Source organism: Mustela erminea, chromosome 16, assembly GCF_009829155.1.
Source record: "Mustela erminea isolate mMusErm1 chromosome 16, mMusErm1.Pri, whole genome shotgun sequence".
NCBI classification, from domain to species: Eukaryota; Metazoa; Chordata; class Mammalia; order Carnivora; family Mustelidae; genus Mustela; species Mustela erminea.
Genome location: NC_045629.1, coordinates 72,737,920 through 72,755,729, shown reverse-complemented (window position 1 = coordinate 72,755,729; position 17,810 = coordinate 72,737,920). Strand labels below are relative to the sequence as shown.

The 17,810-nt window shown below is 41.2% G+C and overlaps 1 long non-coding RNA gene across 1 annotated transcript; it reads right to left on the bottom strand.

Moving 5' to 3' along the window:
* Positions 1-2,533: 2,533 nt before the first annotated feature.
* LOC116575333 lies at positions 2,534-16,253 on the bottom strand. The gene is made up of 3 exons (XR_004279717.1): positions 15,850-16,253; positions 15,178-15,268; positions 2,534-3,585 (listed from the first exon to the last, which is right to left on the bottom strand). It is a non-coding gene; the product is annotated as an uncharacterized LOC116575333 (long non-coding RNA).
* Between the last annotated feature and the right edge of the window lie 1,557 nt (positions 16,254-17,810).

The window sequence follows — 17,810 nt, the reverse complement described above, 5'->3', positions numbered from 1 at the left end:
TGTGACTTTGAGCAGCTTCCTTAACGTCTCTGAACTTCCATGTCTTTATCTGGAAAATGCAGCAATAATACTTGCCCTCAGGACTTGGTCTTAGGGTAAAAGAAGACAACCTATCATCATCTGGTAGTCACATCCTAAGCCTGGCATAACACACTGGCACGTAGGAGGTGCCCAATCAAAAGCAGCAGTTATTACTGGGGCAAGGCTAACCAGCAGAGGTAGCATCAGTTGGAGTTTCACAAACACGGTTGGTGTACAGCAAGGCTAACACTAACCAGCATTATGACTGGAATGTCGCACTTTGAACACAGAGTTCTTTCTCAGACGGACAGACCCTTTGGAGCTCTTCCCTTCTCCACTGTCGTGACAGGGAGGACCAACTCCTGACCTGGCAGAGCTGCCATGTTTCATTCTGGGGCTGAGTCATGCTGACTAGAGCCCAGGACAACTCGTGTCACCATCATCAAAGAGCAGAGGTCTACAGGCACCACAAACATGAGTCTGGATTTTCATCCCCTATGCTACACAAGCCAGACTCACACACACAGAACAAAAAGGTAAACACACGACCCAAGCCTTTGTTCTCACATTGGTCACTATGTCCAGCCCTGTTGTCCTCATGTTCCCACCTTCTATGCCAAGCCTCAAAGAGTGGAAGCTCAGATGAAAGAAACATTCACCCTTGATTGATTCTAAGAGAAGCTTGGATTTTGGAGCCTGGGATTTTTTTCTTTAGATTGTATGTAATATTTTTGGTAAGAACTTACAGAACTCATTCTCTGAATAGTTTTGACAAGTATAGAAATGTTAATGCAATAAATGAACCCAGAAATATAAGAGAACCCAAACCTAGAAAGCCAATAAGTAAAAAATGGAAATAACCTTAATTATCAATAATAAGAAAATGGTTAAGTAAAACTAAGGCACACCCAGATATTGGAATATGGGCAGTCCCTAAATTGTTAGTTTTAGTGACATGGGAACATGTCTAAAACCATGTAAAAACACAGACTAGAAAACTTTGCATACAGCATGATTGCAATTATTAAACATATATTACATATATCAAGAAGGCTACTTTTGTATGGGATTACAATACTTACTTATACTTTCTGTATATCTACACTTATACAGTAAATATTTATAACCATTTATATTGAAAATGTTTCAGAAATATAATAGATAGGTTAAGTAACTTACAATCACCCTTGCCTTTGAAGGCGGTATGGAGGACAAATGAACTCAGTAAGAACTTAGTTAATAAGCATTTACCCTTGTGAAGTTCTGGTTGGTGCCATAGACATGAAGTGGCTAAGGTTTGCTGAACAAATCATTAGTCAAGGGATGTCTTTGTTGCCAAATATTTGGAGAACGGTGTCAAATGAAAGGGAAAAAAAAAATCCTGGTGTGTGAGTCAGGAAATCAAAGTGTTAATACTAACTCCACCACTAAATGTACTTGAATAGTTTATTTTCCTCTATGTTTCAGTTTTCCACTGGAATAGGAGGGGAAAATGTTCCTTCCTTCATTCATGGATTCATTTATTCAAGAGCTATTTCTTGAGGATCTAAGATAGATCAGGTCCTACTATAGGCTCTGGAACAGAGCGTTAGACAAAAGCAATGTGGCGTCTCCTTTCAAAGAACTTATGTCCTGATAAAGTAGACGAACCATAGACCACTGATCAAATACATAAGTAAACTGGGATCATGGGATCTTGAGAAATAGAAAGCGAGATGAGGAGAAAGAGAGCAGTGTGGAAGGTCTCTAAGGAGGTGATTCGTTAAGTGAAATGTCAGAGCAAGCCAGGCTGTTATCCAGGGGGAAAGGTGTCCAGGCAAAAGGAACAGCATGTACAAAGGCCCCGAGGCAGAAGTGTGGCTGGAGTAAAGGGACCCAGCCAAAGGTGGTGGAAATGAAGTCGATTCTTTTCCCTGCAGTTTAACCAAATAGAATTCAGCAGAAAGCCTGTTGCAAGCTCAAAATGCTCCCAGTGCTTGAGCTTCAAAGTCCAAGGCCTCTGCACAGGTAGTGCATTTACAGAAACTTCATCAGCCCCGCCGCAGGACTTTGAAGGCCCGCTGTGCAACTATTAGCTGATCCCACTTAACAAACAGTGACGCAGTCCCCAGGCATGTTTGTGCCCAAGCAGGTGATGATTTTCTCTCCACTGACTCCAGTCAAGGACTTTCTGCTTCCAGATTTCAGGCTCCAGGTGACGTTGGGCACAGGGGGTCAGGTGGCGAGTGGAACAGGTCACACGCCAGCCAGGTGACATGATCTGTACCCGGCTCAAATTTCAAAGAGCCCACTTTTCCGCCCGTGTGTCAAGCACACAGTTAGTTTGAATGTTGCAAGCAGAGTAAGATGATTCATCAATTTCCAAACCCCTGGGAAAGGAACCTATTGTTTCGATTCTTAAAAAATGTTTTCCTAACCCCTACAGAGGTAGCTATAAGTCGGGAAGATAAACTAGGATGCAGTTAAGGGCCAAAAAAAGAAGCAATTACTGTCATCCATAATTACAAGGCTTATCATTTATTGTGCAGTAATAGTCGCATTTCCAAGCAGACATTATTAATTAGTGAAATAACAAGGCAATTTGCATTCATCTCAGTCCAGAAGAATTCAAACTACTTCAACAGACCTAACATAGGTAATTTAGCCTTATTACTTTTTGTCTTTTTAATAGAAGGGGAAACCGAGGCAGAATACATTGAATGGATCCTGAAAAGAGGTAAGTCCACCCAAAGTTTTGTAGAAATCAGATTGTCATCCAAGAGAACACAGCATTGCATCGATTCATAGAGATGTATTAGAGCATAAAGATGTGCAGGCAGGGACATTAGGTTAATTTCTCAGCAGCACCATCCATTCTGACGTGGGACCAGATCTCTCCGGATCTGTTTCCCTCTCCGCGAAATGGGACTGTCAGTTTTTGTCTGACATGATTGTTCTGCAGAATAAATGAGAAATGTGTGCCTGCAAAGCAGGTCTGGTTTGTAACATGGGTGGATACTGTCCAGATCTCAGCAGAAGGACCACTTAAGGAGGAAGGAGCTCTGCATTAGCCCTGAGTGTTGGGGCTGAATGTTTCTGGAAGAAGGGAAGGGAAGATGCAGGAGGAAATCCAACTCATTTTAAGAAAAAATGTCAGCAGATCAGCTAGGTTTCCAGTTTGAGGCATGAGGAGGGATCCTAGCAGATCCATCTTCCATAGGAACAACAGAGCCTGCAGAGCAGACGTATATTCAGTCATCCAATGACTTGCTTCTGGAATGAGTTTGATTTGTGAGAGTGTTTATAGGCCTTCTTCTATTGATGTTGGCTTTGTGGCATGGAGAAGTCCTCATGGCTAACACGTTCAGTTTGTACAATGAGAGCTTGTGGCATATAATATGTATGGAAAGTGAGTATCTATGTGTTTATGCAGATTAGGAAAACTCATACATCGGACAGACATAAGTAGCCCAGGTGACCAGGAGTGTTTCTCCCTGTTAGTTTCTCTCTTTTCCTTCCTCCTCCTCCTCTTCCTCTTCCTTCTTCTTCTACTCTTCTTCTTCTTCTTCTTTTCAACAGGGTCAACTGGTACGAACAAAACAGAAGAAGCAATTATGACACTATAACACGAATCTGAGACATAATCTAGGAAAGTCTCTTTGCTTTTAAAACTAAAGAAGCAGATGCTGAGAGACCCACTTTCCCCAGATTATAAAGCTTTTACAGTACTTAGTCAGAACCTGGAGTCAGGTCTTCTCTGACCCTACAAACCTAGCTCCTCCTGGATGTACCTTCCCGCCCCTCAGATAGTATCTCCTCAGAAGAAAGGAAGTTTGTCATTTCTGAGTCCTGGGTTCTGGCCACTCAGAGTCTTGCCACAGAGAGAAAGAAATAAAGGGCAATGTGGTTTATTAGGCACAGGCTACATGGTATTGGAACTTGGGGACCTGATTTTAATTCCTTCATCTGTATTTTTTTTTTAAGATTTTATTTATTTATTTGGCAGAGAGAGACACGGCGAGAGAGGGAACACAAGCAGGGGGAATGGGAAAGGGAGAAGCAGGCTTCCCGCGGAGCAGGGAGCCCTGGGGCTCGATCCCATGATCCAGGGGTCACGACCAGATCAGAAGGCAGCTTAAAGACGGAACCACCCAGGCACCCCTCGTCTGGACTTTGTGATCTCAAAGTCAGTTCCTCATCTCTGAAGTGTGGATCATGGAGGCTGCTCCCACGGAGCATTGTATTTAAAGAGATTATATACTGAAGACACAGATAAAGAGGAAATGAACCCCCCAAAAGTTCCCATTCTCCTTTTCTCATCCTCCATGAGATACTAGTATCGTTATCCGTATCATTCTTATTGTCACTCAATAGCAGGAAAATACCCTCTCCTTTCATCTCTTTCCTCATTGGGCATGTCCGATTTGATTCCTTTGATTCTGGGAGAATGAAGACAGTCTTTATATAGTCATTATCTTTCTTAAGGCAACATTCATTTTTCAGAACAACCTGAATGAAGATGGGAAGCAAGAGGCGAGAGGCTCTACATCTCTCCCTATTTATCAGTTACTTGGAGTAACATAAGGATTCCACATTCTCCCCACCTGCTGCAAGTTCTGGACTATAATATTCTATCCTATTGCCCTGGATTACTTGTGATAAGGAGGGAGTGTTTGTTAAATATTATCCAGCTAGTAATACCATTATTTGTATAGGACACCTGTTATCCAAAGGTTTCACTGTACCCTTCAAAGGTCTCATTATCTAAAAGACACATTCCAGGGCCATCAATCACTAAATCTCTTCCACAGCCTCAGTTTCCAAGAGAGGCAAGGCTCGGGCTCTCTTTCTCTAGTCATGATCTCACCCTTGGAGCATACTCTGTCATACTCTGAAAGATTTTATATTTTTGTTGTTGAAATCTGGGAGGCAATGATGTCTCAGGTATTGGGCTGAGGTCAGGAGATCCATGTTTCCATGGCGACGATCGTAGTGGTTATTATGATAACATTCTTGTTCACCTACAACATGGCTTGCAATTCTTACATCTTCACTGCTTTAGTCCTACCCAAAATACTGGTTGGTATGTTTTTGACATAGGTAATGAAGGAACCAACTAGGAATGGCATAAATAAAGGAAAATATCATTATCTCACCTAAAACTTTTCTGGTAGGAGGACACTTTCAGAATTGGTCCCACAGTCTTGGGATTCTGCCATCTTGAGCCTGTCAGCTTTTGCTTTCAGATTTTTCTCTTAATGAGCACAAGGTGGCTGTTACAGTTCCTGGCATCAAATCCTCACATGATAACGTGCACAATTAGAAAAGGAGAATAATTGTCACTCTCTGAGCCCTTTTTTCAGAATGAGGAAAATTTCACACACAGAGGAAAAAGAATGAAGAAAAATTCCCAGAAACTCCTCAGAGGACTTCTCTCCATGTCTTTTTTTTTTTTTTTTTTTTTTTTTTTTTTTTTTTTTTTTTATTTCCAGCATAACAGTATTCATTATTTTTGCACCACACCCCGTGCTCCATGCAATCCGTGCCCTCTATAATACCCACCACCTGGTACCCCAACCTCCCACCCCCCGTCCCTTCAAAACCCTCAGATTGTTTTTCAGAGTCCATAGTCTCTCATGGTTCACCTCCCCTTCCAATTTCCCCCAACTCCCTTCTCCACTCTAAGTCCCCATGTCCTCCATGCTATTTGTTATGCTCCACAAATAAGTGAAACCATATGATAATTGACTCTCTCTGCTTGACTTATTTCACTCAGCTTAATCTCTTCCAGTCCCGTCCATGTTGCTACAAAAGTTGGGTATTCATCCTTTCTGATGGAGGCATAATACTCTATCCCCAGGGGTACAGGTCTGAATCACCAGGTTTACACACTTCACAGCACTCACCAAAGCACATACCCTCCCCAATGTCCATAATCCCACCCCCTTCTCCCAAACCCCCTCCCCCCAGCAACCCTCAGTTTGTTTTGTGAGATTAAAAGTCACTTATGGTTTGTCTCCCTCCCAATCCCATCTTGTTTCATTTATTCTTCTCCTACCCACTTAAGCCCCCATGTTGCATCACCACGTCCTCATATCAAGGAGATCATATGATAGTTGTCTTTCTCTGCTTGACTTATTTCGCTAAGCATGATACGCTCTAGTTCCATCCATGTTGTCGCAAATGGCAAGATTTCATTTCTTTTGATGGCTGCATAGTATTCCATTGTGTATATATACCACATCTTCTTGATCCATTCATCTGTTGATGGACATCTAGGTTCTTTCCATAGTTTGGCTATTGTGGACATTGCTGCTATAAACATTCGGGTGCATGTGCCCCTTTGGATCACTACGTTTGTATCCTTAGGGTAAATACCCAATAGTGCAATTGCTGGGTCATAGGGCAGTTCCATTTTCAACATTTTGAGGAACCTCCATGCTGTTTTCCAGAGTGGCTGCACCAGCTTGCATTCCCACCAACAGTGTAGGAGGGTTCCCCTTTCTCCGCATCCTCGCCAGCATCTGTCATTTCCTGACTTGTTTATTTTAGCCATTCTGACTGGTGTGAGGTGATATCTCATTGTGGTTTTGATTTGTATTTCCCTGATGCCGAGTGATATGGAGCACTTTTTCATGTGTCTGTTGGCCATCTGGATGTCTTCTTTGCAGAAATGTCTGTTCATGTCCTCTGCCCATTTCTTGATTGGATTATTTGTTCTTTGGGTGTTGAGTTTGCTAAGTTCTTTATAGATTCTGGACACTAGTCCTTTATCTGATATGTCGTTTGCAAATATCTTCTCCCATTCTGTCAGTTGTCTTTTGATTTTGTTAACTGTTTCCTTTGCTGTGCAAAAGCTTTTGATCTTGATGAAATCCCAATAGTTCATTTTTGCCCTTGCTTCCCTTGCCTTTTGCGTTGTTCCTAGGAAGATGTTGCTGCGGTTGAGGTCAAAGAAGTTGCTGCCTGTGTTCTCCTCAAGGATTTTGATGGATTCCTTTCGCACATTGAGGTCCTTCATCCATTTTGAGTCTATTTTTGTGTGTGGTATAAGGAAATGGTCCAATTTCATTTTTCTGCATGTGGCTGTCCAATTTTCCCAGCACCATTTATTGAAGAGGCTGTCTTTTTGCCATTGGACATTCTTTCCTGCTTTGTCGAAGATTAGTTGACCATAGAGTTGAGGGTCTATTTCTGGGCTCTCTATTCTGTTCCATTGATCTATGTGTCTGTTTTTGTGCCAGTACCATGCTGTCTTGATGACGACAGCTTTGTAATAGAGCTTGAAGTCCGGAATTGTGATGCCACCAACGTTGGCTTTCTTTTTCAATATCCCTTTGGCTATTCGAGGTCTTTTCTGGTTCCATATAAATTTTAGCGTTATTTGTCCCATTTCTTTGAAAAAGATGGATGGTACTTTGATAGGAATTGCATTAAATGTGTAGATTGCTTTAGGTAGCATAGACATTTTCACAATATTTATTCTTCCAATCCAGGAGCATGGAACATTTTTCCATTTCTTTGTGTCTTCCTCAATTTCTTTCATGAGTACTTTATAGTTTTCTGAGTATAGATTCTGTGTCTCTTTGGTTAGGTTTATTCCTAGGTATCTTATGGTTTTGGGTGCAATTGTAAATGGGAAAGAATTTGCAAATCGCTCTATAGGAAATATTGAAAGGGGTCCTCTAAGCAAAGAGAGAGCCTACAAGTGGTAGATCAGAAAGGAACAGAGACCATATACAGTAACAGTCAACTTACAGGCAATACAATGGCACTAAATTCATATCTCTCAATAGTTACCCTGAATGTTAATGGGCTAAATGCCCCTGTCAAAAGACACAGGGTATCAGAATGGATAAAAAAACAAAACCCATCTATATGTTGCCTCCAAGAAACTCATTTGAAGCCCGAAGACACCTCCAGATTTAAAGTGAGGGGGTGGAAAAGAATTTACCATGCTAATGGACATCAGAAGAAAGCAGGAGTGGCAATCCTTATATCAGATCAATTAGATTTTAAGCCAAAGACTATAATAAGAGATGAGGAAGGACACTATATCATACTCAAAGGGTCTGTCCAACAAGAAGATTTAACAATTTTAAATATCTATGCCCCCAACGTGGGAGCAGCCAACTATATAAACCAATTAATAACAAAATCAAAGAAACACATCAACAATAATACAATAATAGTAGGGGACTTTAACACTCCCCTCACTGAAATGGACAGATCATCCAAGCAAAAGATCAGCAAGGAAATAAAGGCCTTAAACGACACACTGGACCAGATGGACATCACAGATATATTCAGAATATTTCATCCCAAAGCAACAGAATACACATTCTTCTCTAGTGCACATGGAACATTCTCCAGAATAGATCACATCCTCGGTCCTAAATCAGGACTCAACCGGTATCAAAAGATTGGGATCATTCCCTGCATATTTTCAGACCACAATGCTCTAAAGCTAGAACTCAACCACAAAAGGAAGTTTGGAAAGAACCCAAATACATGGAGACTAAACAGCATCCTTCTAAAGAATGAATGGGTCAACCGGGAAATTAAAGAAGAATTGAAAAAAATCATGGAAACAAATGATAATGAAAATACAACGGTTCAAAATCTGTGGGACACAACAAAGGCAGTCCTGAGAGGAAAATATATAGCGGTACAAGCCTTTCTCAAGAAACAAGAAAGGTCTCAGGTACACAACCTAACCCTACACCTAAAGGAGCTGGAGAAAGAACAAGAAAGAAACCCTAAGCCCAGCAGGAGAAGAGAAATCATAAAGATCAGAGCAGAAATCAATGAAATAGAAACCAAAAAAACAATAGAACAAATCAACGAAACTAGGAGCTGGTTCTTTGAAAGAATTAATAAAATTGATAAACCCCCTGGCCCGACTTATCAAAAAGAAAAGAGAAAGGACCCAAAGAAAAGAGACTTTTGAGTCTACTTTTGACTTTGGTTTGAAATGACTCTCTCTTATTCATTCACTATGTGACCTTGAATGACTTATTTAATGTCTTTGGGTCTCGTGTTTTTTTTTTTTTTTTTTTCTAAAGAAGGAAGGTTATCTCTTTCTCATGAGCCTGTTGAGAGTATTAAACAAGCTTCTGTAGTTAAAAGTTTTTGTCTTCTACCTGGCACATAGTAGCGTCTTCTATAAATATGAGTGTCTTTCCTTGAAAACAATGAGTTTCAGGAACTCTGAAGGAAACAGGGTTTAGTGAATGCTGTGGTGAGGTGAACTGAAGTAAACAGGCAAGAGGCCAACAAACCCTCAACAACAGACCTGTATTTGGTCTAACCACACCCAAATTCACATAGCATGCAAGTAATATGTACAGAAGGAATAAAAACATAACTTGACCTCTAGGTGATGGAGATACTTCTATACATCCAAAGTAGCATGCTTTCTCGATTCTACTAACATGGGAAGGTCTCCCTCAGGAGGCACTGATCACACCTGTCAAAGCCCCTTCCAGGCCTGCCGTGTGGGGCTCTTTGGGATGAAGAGCCCATCTCTGAGGCTGAAAAGGAAGCAAGAGCCCTTTCATTTCGTGGAGCCTGAGAATCCCAGTCATTGCCCCAAGGGAGGTCACTGGCAGGCTTAGCCAAAGTGATCTGAGTAGGGATGAGCCATGATATCGAGTTCCAGTAAAACCCACAGAATGTTCTGAACTCATGACTAAGCCTGCACTAAATAAACAACCCTCCCCATCTACCTCAGAAGGACGGCTATGTGTGGTATGGCCTAGTAATCTCTTTTCTCAAAAAAATGAGAGACCAAGAGTTGTATGTTGCAGTTTTCAACATTCTTTTAACAATTGCATGTTCAGCCCCTATTTCATGCCAGTCATTGTGTCAAGTGGGGATATTATTAACCATGTTTGGTGAATCCCAGGGCATCCTCAGGACCACCGTGGGGGCAAGGGTGGAGCCAAGCAGGCTGTCTGGCTGCCACTCTGTTGAGTCAACCAGAACAGATTCCCTTTTATCTATTTTATTGGCCTTCCTCATAATATTTTATTGAAAAGATAAAAATGTAAAAAAAAAAAAAGAGTCCTTTTCTTTTTTTTTTAAAGTGTGGAAAAAGAATCTAGGCCAATGATATGAAATTAAAGGATGATGAACCTATTATTTAGCGCTAAAGAGAGAGAAAAGAAAATAGCTGATATTTATTTTTTATTGTGTACAAGACAGTGTTTTCAATTAATCCTCACATAACCCTAAAAGTGAGAACTATTATTAGCTCCATTTTTGAGAAGAGGGACTGAGGCCCAGAGGATTTAAGTAAACGTGCCCAACTCAGCCAACAAATGATCTGGTAGATATTTAATCCCAGGAACGTTGGCATTAGAACGTGTGCTCTTAACCACCACACTACTCTGACGCCTTCCAAAAATCTCCCTTGGTGACCACTTCCAATCTCCATCCCTGGACTTTGCCATACTCAGCTTCTGCTCAAGGAATGCCCCCTCAGAGAGACCTTCTCTGATCATCTCACCTAAAACAGCTTCCCCTCCAGCCAGTCTACCTCTCCTTTTTGTGGCTTTATTTTCTCTTTGTTCTTATCCCAAACTGAGAAATATTGCACACATACTTGTTTCTGTTTTTTGTTTTCTAGAATGTCATCTCCGTGAGATCAGGGATTTGTAAGCTTTCAGATAATGGTCCTTCCCTGATAACAAGATTAGGTAATAAGTATGTGAGGGGGTACAAGACTTGAAGAGAGAAAGATCTGGACTGGGAAAAGCAACACGGTGTAGGGTGTTAAACCAAGAATATAAGGTCAGCTTCAATTTCTATCACAGCTTTGCTAATAATTAGCTGTGTGACCACAAGCAAGTTCTGGCTTCCTCATCTGTAATAAGGATGATTACTATAGACTCACATGTTGTCATGAGGATCAAATGAAATAGTATGCATTAATAAATGGCTCTTATTGTTTACTTCATTCATTTTTTTTCCCTATAACTGGTCTTGAAAACATAGCTAAACATATAGCAAACACTCAAATAAATATATGATGGACAATGGAATGTCAGGTCATAATTAATAATTAGAGAGGACATGCTGTGTTATGGAAAAAACAATGAAAAAAGAGTAAAGAGTGCAGCTATTACCCAGTTCTGCCATATAACTAGTTGTGTGCCCTTAGACAAGTCACCTTTCCTCTTCTTCACCCACATTTTCTCTTGGGTGAAACAAGAAGGTTGGACAGGCTGATGTGTAAATTCCTTTGATCTCTGAAATCTATGAAATTGAAAATGTCCCACAGCTGATCTGGTTTCCATTGGATTTTCAGTAGCAAACCATCCTACCTTGATTGTTTTCAGGAATCTAAAATTATCTGTTAGGTTTTTAAGTTGCTCCTGGGGTTCTAGTCCAAAGGAAAATTCTTCATACTACTCACATCACAGAGTAACTGCTGGTTGCTTGTCCAAAGGAGACTGATATTCACAATGGGCAATTAACTCACTCTCTTATCTGGGTGTTTGAGGGTCGTTCTGGATTGGTGAGCCTCTTGACTGGTGGAAGGAATTCCATCACCTCTCATACTTGCTCTCAGTGAATGAGAAAGGAATGAGATATATCGACGTTGTCTTGGAGACTTCTGTTCCAAGTCCACCTTGGGGAGTTCAGTAGTTTCCTTTCTGTTCCATTGGAAGGGCCATTGTTTCCTTTGACATGCTGATTTATTGGAAGAGGTTGCTTGTTGCCAAAGATTTTGCTGGCTTAGAAAGTCATATTGGTGACCTGATGTGAGGGTTCTGTGTCCTTAGCCATCATTTTAAGAGTCACCATTTCAAAGCAACTGATATTCTACCTTTGTCCTGTATTTAAAAGACTAGCATAGCCACAATAACTTCTAAGAATTCAACAGAGTCAATCTTTTTTTTTTTTTTTTTTGTGAATTTGTGTCCTTTGGTTGGTGGACTAGCACACACAACTCACTCATAAAATATGGATTACCTGAAAACTCATTATAAGTCTCATCTTCTGTTTGACATTAAAAAAATAAAAATGAACAATACATAGCACTTCTGAGTTTTTGAATCATTTTCACATATATTACTTGATCCTCAGAAAGGGGCATAGACATGGTATTATTAGCCATATTATTACAACCTCATTGTTCATATGTGGAAACTGAGTCTCAGAATGTCTTTAAGACTTGCCTAAATACACAGATGGAAACCTGGATTCAAGCCCATGACCCAGAGTTGAAGGAGAGTGAAGGTGGTCAGAAAAGACTCGTGGCCAAAGTTCCTATGTCTAGCGAAACACAAGACAGTGCTTTTTACAGCAGCTTCCCAACCTTCGAACCCCCTAGGAAATAGAGAAAATCTCTAGGGAAGGAGAAATGACAGAAGTAACCAGCAACTTACTTGCAAGCATACTAACAAAAGCAAGACCTGAGCTGCTTTCTGTCCCCTATGGAAATTCAGCAGAACTACCTCGGTGCAAGGGTAGGAGGGGAGATAAGGACTCGGAAGGCACCTGCTAAGGAGTCATCAGGATCTAGGTTGAAGACCCAGCTGTGACACCCACCTGACAGCTGTGTGAGTTTAGGCAAATGATTTCCTCTCTGTGTGCCTCACTTTCTTCAGGAACAAATAAGAATATCTCCCCATAAATTTACCATAAGAATCAAATACAGTAATGCACACAAAGTGTGGGGCAGAGTCCCAGGAACAAAATAGAAGCTACAATTATGTGTGATGGTGAATGAAACATTTCACCTCATTGGACCTCAATTGCCTTATGTGTAAAATAAGGTGGTAGGTTAGAAATTCAGGGTTTTTTCCCTCAAGCTCTCTACATGAGTTATGACTATATTCTCTGGAATAGAAGGAGATAGATTGTCAGCTATTTTAGAGTGACATGTCACTTATGAATGAGTAGAAGGTGGCTGTGGTTATTATATCTCATTGATAATAAGGATAATATTTTAAAACCTATCTTTTATTAAGTGCCTGCTGAAATATATATTCTCTTATTATTTCTCCTTGAAAACCCCATAAAGCAGGCAATAGTAACTCATGTTACATATGTAGAGAGATTAAAACACAAAGAGTTTACCTCACTTATTTAAAGTCACCTACCTCATCCATGGTGGGTTACACTGCGTCCTATATGACTGTGTCTCTCTTGCCCTTTGCAACCCTGTGTTGGCTCTATTCATTGAAATTGCTATTTAATTTCTCTATATAATCTTTGTTTTCCTCATTCCGTATTGACCTCTCTTCCTATGTTCATCCTTTTACCCAATAACAATGTAATGCATATTTAAATACAAGTACCCACAGCTGCACTGTGTGCTTTTGTAAATGCATGATCTATTATTATCTACTTAAATCTATGTCTTTATTGCATAATTCAGCATTTTAATATTTGCTTTGAAAAATTTTGAGTCCCTTCTCTGCAAAGGTGCTGTATTAAATGACATTCATTATTCTTGCTAAATGTAGACAAGTCATGGTTCAGGTGAACTGGCAGGTAACTCCCATTATCCTTGGCACATTCCATCATATTCGTTATTCTCTGTGACATTTATCAACACAGCATTTAGACATTTTCAAGAAGGAAAAAAAAATCACTTTACATTCCAAGACATTTAACTAACATGTAGCCAAAATTTGCAGGTGAAAAAGTCACTTCTTTGCTACAAGTTACATGTGTTGCTTTAACTCTTTTGGAACACAATGAGAAGATGTGAAAAAAACGTGCTAAGGATCATGGTGTGTGAGCTATTAAACCCACCTGCCATGACTTATGTTGCCTCATGCTTACGGTTATGCTTATGTTATTTTTTTTTTCTTTTATTCTTTTCTTTTATTTTACTTTTAAGTAATCTCTACATCCAACGTGGGGCTTGAACTCAAAACCCTGAGATCAAGAGTCACACCCTCTATAGACTCAACCATCTGGGCTCCCCTATCATGCTATTCTTAATAAAAGATGACTTCCCATGTACCAAGGATATAGAGGTTGTGTTGACATTCTCCTAGGTGTCTTTGGCCTTTCCCTGTGTTATCTTCTTCATTCTTGTACAAAAGCTCTGTCATCTAAGGGACACACCATCTGGCCTTGCTGCCTTTCAACTATCATGATGGCTGGCATTTACCAGCCTCACTCCCTTACTCGTGGAGAAATCACAGCCTTACTACTGCCAACTCTAGTCATTTTAGGTGCTAGAGAGGCAGTCAATATTGTCGTAGGCTGTGGGCCCCAGAAGTTGATCCCAAGACGAGGATTCAAATGCAAGTAATTTATGAAGTCAGTACTTCCTGGAGAATCTGGTAAAGAAATGAGGGAAGCGGGGCAAGAAGATCTCGGATGAAGTCCCATCCTTATCCTGCAGAGGATCTCTAGAGTATAGATTCCAATTCAGAGCCCAGAAAGCTGGTTGTTCCTATTCCCACACCCTTCAGTCGTTGGCCAAGGGCCACTCGGGGGTGGGAGGGAAGTTATTAACTCCCAAGGACTGTCTGTCCAGGACTGGAAAACTGTGCCAGTACCCTGAGGGCTGACCTCCAGGAGGAAGGTACAGGCCAATGAAATGGGGGTAGTGCTGGAGAAATGTAAAAAGGCATCCCAGGGAGGAAGAGTGAAGTACCACTACTAACCACTAGAGGCAGCCACATGGAGCAACTAGCCAAAGTCTAACGTAATTCCTTGATACTCCCATTGGTTTGCTAGGGCTGTCATAACAAGGTACCGTGAACTGTGTGGCTTAAACAACAGACGTTTATTGTCTCATAATTCTGGAGGCCAGAAGTTCAGATGGCAGGGTTGGCTCCTTCTGAGGGATGTGAGGAAGAGATCTGTTCCAGAGTTCCTTCTTTGGCTTGTAGAGGGCCATCTTCTCCCTGTGTCTCCTCCCATCATTGTCCCTTTCTACATGCCCCTATGTCCAAGTTTCCCCTTTGTATAAGGACACCAGTCATACTGGATTAGGGACCCAACCCCACTCCAGTGTGATCTCAGCTTAATTAAGTACATCTACAACTACTCAATTTCCAAATGAGATCACATTCTGAAGTACCAGGAGTTTGAACTTCAACATATGAAGTTTGAGGGGACACAATTTCACATCTCACAATATTTCAAAACTATAGTAAACCCTAATTCAGGCACCCCCTTCCATACCCACAGTTAACTTCTTACCTCCTGGTACTGCTCTCTGGAATCTTTAACTCTTCCTTTGTTCCAGTCTGTTCACTGTACCTGTTCATTGTCTTTCTCACAACGTTTAGTCCTTGGTGAACAAAACACAACATGGGGCAGTTAGAAAATATAAATGGTATGAATATGATTTGCAAATGATAAGTTCCTGTGTGAGTTTTAATTGCCATTTACTTTCATTTCATCAAGAAATGCACATGGAGCTCATATCTTGTATTTAGCTCAGATTTCCTGGGGTTTCTGACTTAGAAAGCTTTGTAAGTACAGGATGGATTATTGGAAGGAGAGGGTAATTGTGAGGGCATTGTAATGTTACAGATTAAAAAAAAAAAATGGGAGTTTTGATTAGGGAACCACAGAGGGGATGCCAAGAAGGCCAAGTGAGACACACCTAGAAAGAACAATCATACAGACAGATTATATATTGAATAGGGACATCATGTGAAGAAAGGCAGATTTTGGCACCTTTACTTTTTTTTTTCCTATATCAAATGTTATAGTTGATTTCAATCTTATCTTATTTATCTTGTTCCTACACCGCCATGGATTCCCCCCTGACTGCCAAACAAAAGGCAAATGCTTCAGCAAAGTCCCTCCAAGCATCTGCCCACTCCCCAGCCTTAAACCTCACTCCCCCCCCACCAACACCCTTACTTGCACCTCAGCACATGACTTGGAGCTGAGCCCTTCCTTCTGTTTCTTCCTGTTGCACCTGCTCCCCTCTTTTCCTGCAAAGTCCCTCCTCCATGTTCGCTTGACAGAGGGAATTCTGCTGCTCCTCCTCTCTTCTGGGGGTTCAGCTTCTCCTGCATTTACGCCACCCTCTGTGTCCGGGAAGTCCTCTGTCACTGATCCTCTTAAAAGTGGAATGCCATCATTTTTTATGTGTCCCTCGTGAAATCATAAACTCCCCAAAGACAATTTCATGTTAGACTCATCTTTGTGCCCACAGTTCTTGGCACAATGTCCCGCCCTTGAACACAGTCAGGAAGTATTTGTTAAGTGAATAAGTGAATGTAAACACAGACCAAATCAGATGCTAGGTAATGCATTGCACCCTGTCAGAGAGATCTTTCTGGCACTGAGACATTAGTGACTATACTTTGGAGGCTATGTTTCAGATTAAAAAAAAAAATCTGAGAGAAATACCAATTCCTGAGATATGACTTCTTCAATTGCACCAGCCTCACCAAGCTGATGCATTAGACCCTTGATTTAATTATCAGATATCTCCAAACATTGGCTCAGTTTCCAAAATACCTATGTGGGAAGCTCCTAATGCTCTCTGGTGTCCAGTGTGGATGCCCAAGGGCATCTCCACTGTGTGTGCACACCAGCTCTGAGAGAAGAGGTTCCTGGTACAGGAGAAACTCGTTATTAGCGAGACAAGTTCTCTCCTCGCTAATGAGCAGCTTCTCATATGGCTGAAGCTGCAGAACTTCAACAATCACCCCTTAAATTAGCTATTTTTTCCCACCCAATTAGGATATTCCTTTTCAAATTATGATAGGAAAGCTGACTCACTCCCAATCTTCCATTTTTCAGAAGGACTCGAGCACTAAGATCTGGATGGCTGTAATCAAGAAAGCAGAGTGCAGCAAAAAGACATTAATTTTAGAGACAGAAATCTGTGAATTTGAAATGAGCAATGCTAATTAATAGCTTCTTGACCTTGGGCAAGTTCTTGAAAATCTCACTTACCTCATCTGTGAATTAGGGGTAATAATAACTGACCTTACAGTATTTGGTAATGATTAAAAATGATGCAACCCACATTATAAGACCTAGCTCTGTGTTTCCCAACAAGGGTGTTGTTGACATTTGGGGTGGGGAAAATCCCCTTCTGGGAAGGTCTGCCGCATATACTGCAGGACAGTAAACATCTTTGGAAGCTGAACTCCAAATTCCAGTAGTGTCCCTGTCACAGTGACAGCTACAAAGCCCCCACACCACATACACATTGCAAAATGTCTGATCATAATAAGAGATAAAACTCCACAGGCGCTACTCTGTGCTGGTAGCGTTCTAAGAACTTTACTTGATTCATCACATTTAAGCCTCATAAAAACTTTGTGATGCACTGGAAAATTAAATCAGTTGCTGGATTATACAAGTGGACAGTTGAGGATCTGGTTTGTAGGCTCCTGGGTTTAGCTTCTGCGCTGTGTAGGCTGGAAGCATGGTAAGTCCTCCACCCGTGCTGCCTTCCTTTCCTTTCTCCCTGTGGTTTCATTTCCAGTGCCTTTGGCTAACTCCTCAGAAAGCTGCTATTAGATTTTGTCCCCACATCTCTCCCAGGGGACCCCCAAAAATGCAGGCTTCATTGGCCTTAGTCCAATCTTGATGAGACTTTTGTTGTTGTTGTTGTTTTGTTTTGGTGACACGCATCTCAGGGCCAAATTTGTCTTGCTGTGATGTGGCCCACTGTGGGTTTCCACTGGAGATAAATGAACAAAATATTAGCCTCCATGTTTTTTTCCCTCTTATTTGGTTCTTCCCCTCCCTGTCCTCTGGGGCCCTCCTATGCTGTGGGTAGCACCTCTCAGTTGGCTGATTTTTGTGATTGCCCCTTTGGCTGGGACGGGAAGAGTTCTGGACCTAATTCCAATGTTGCC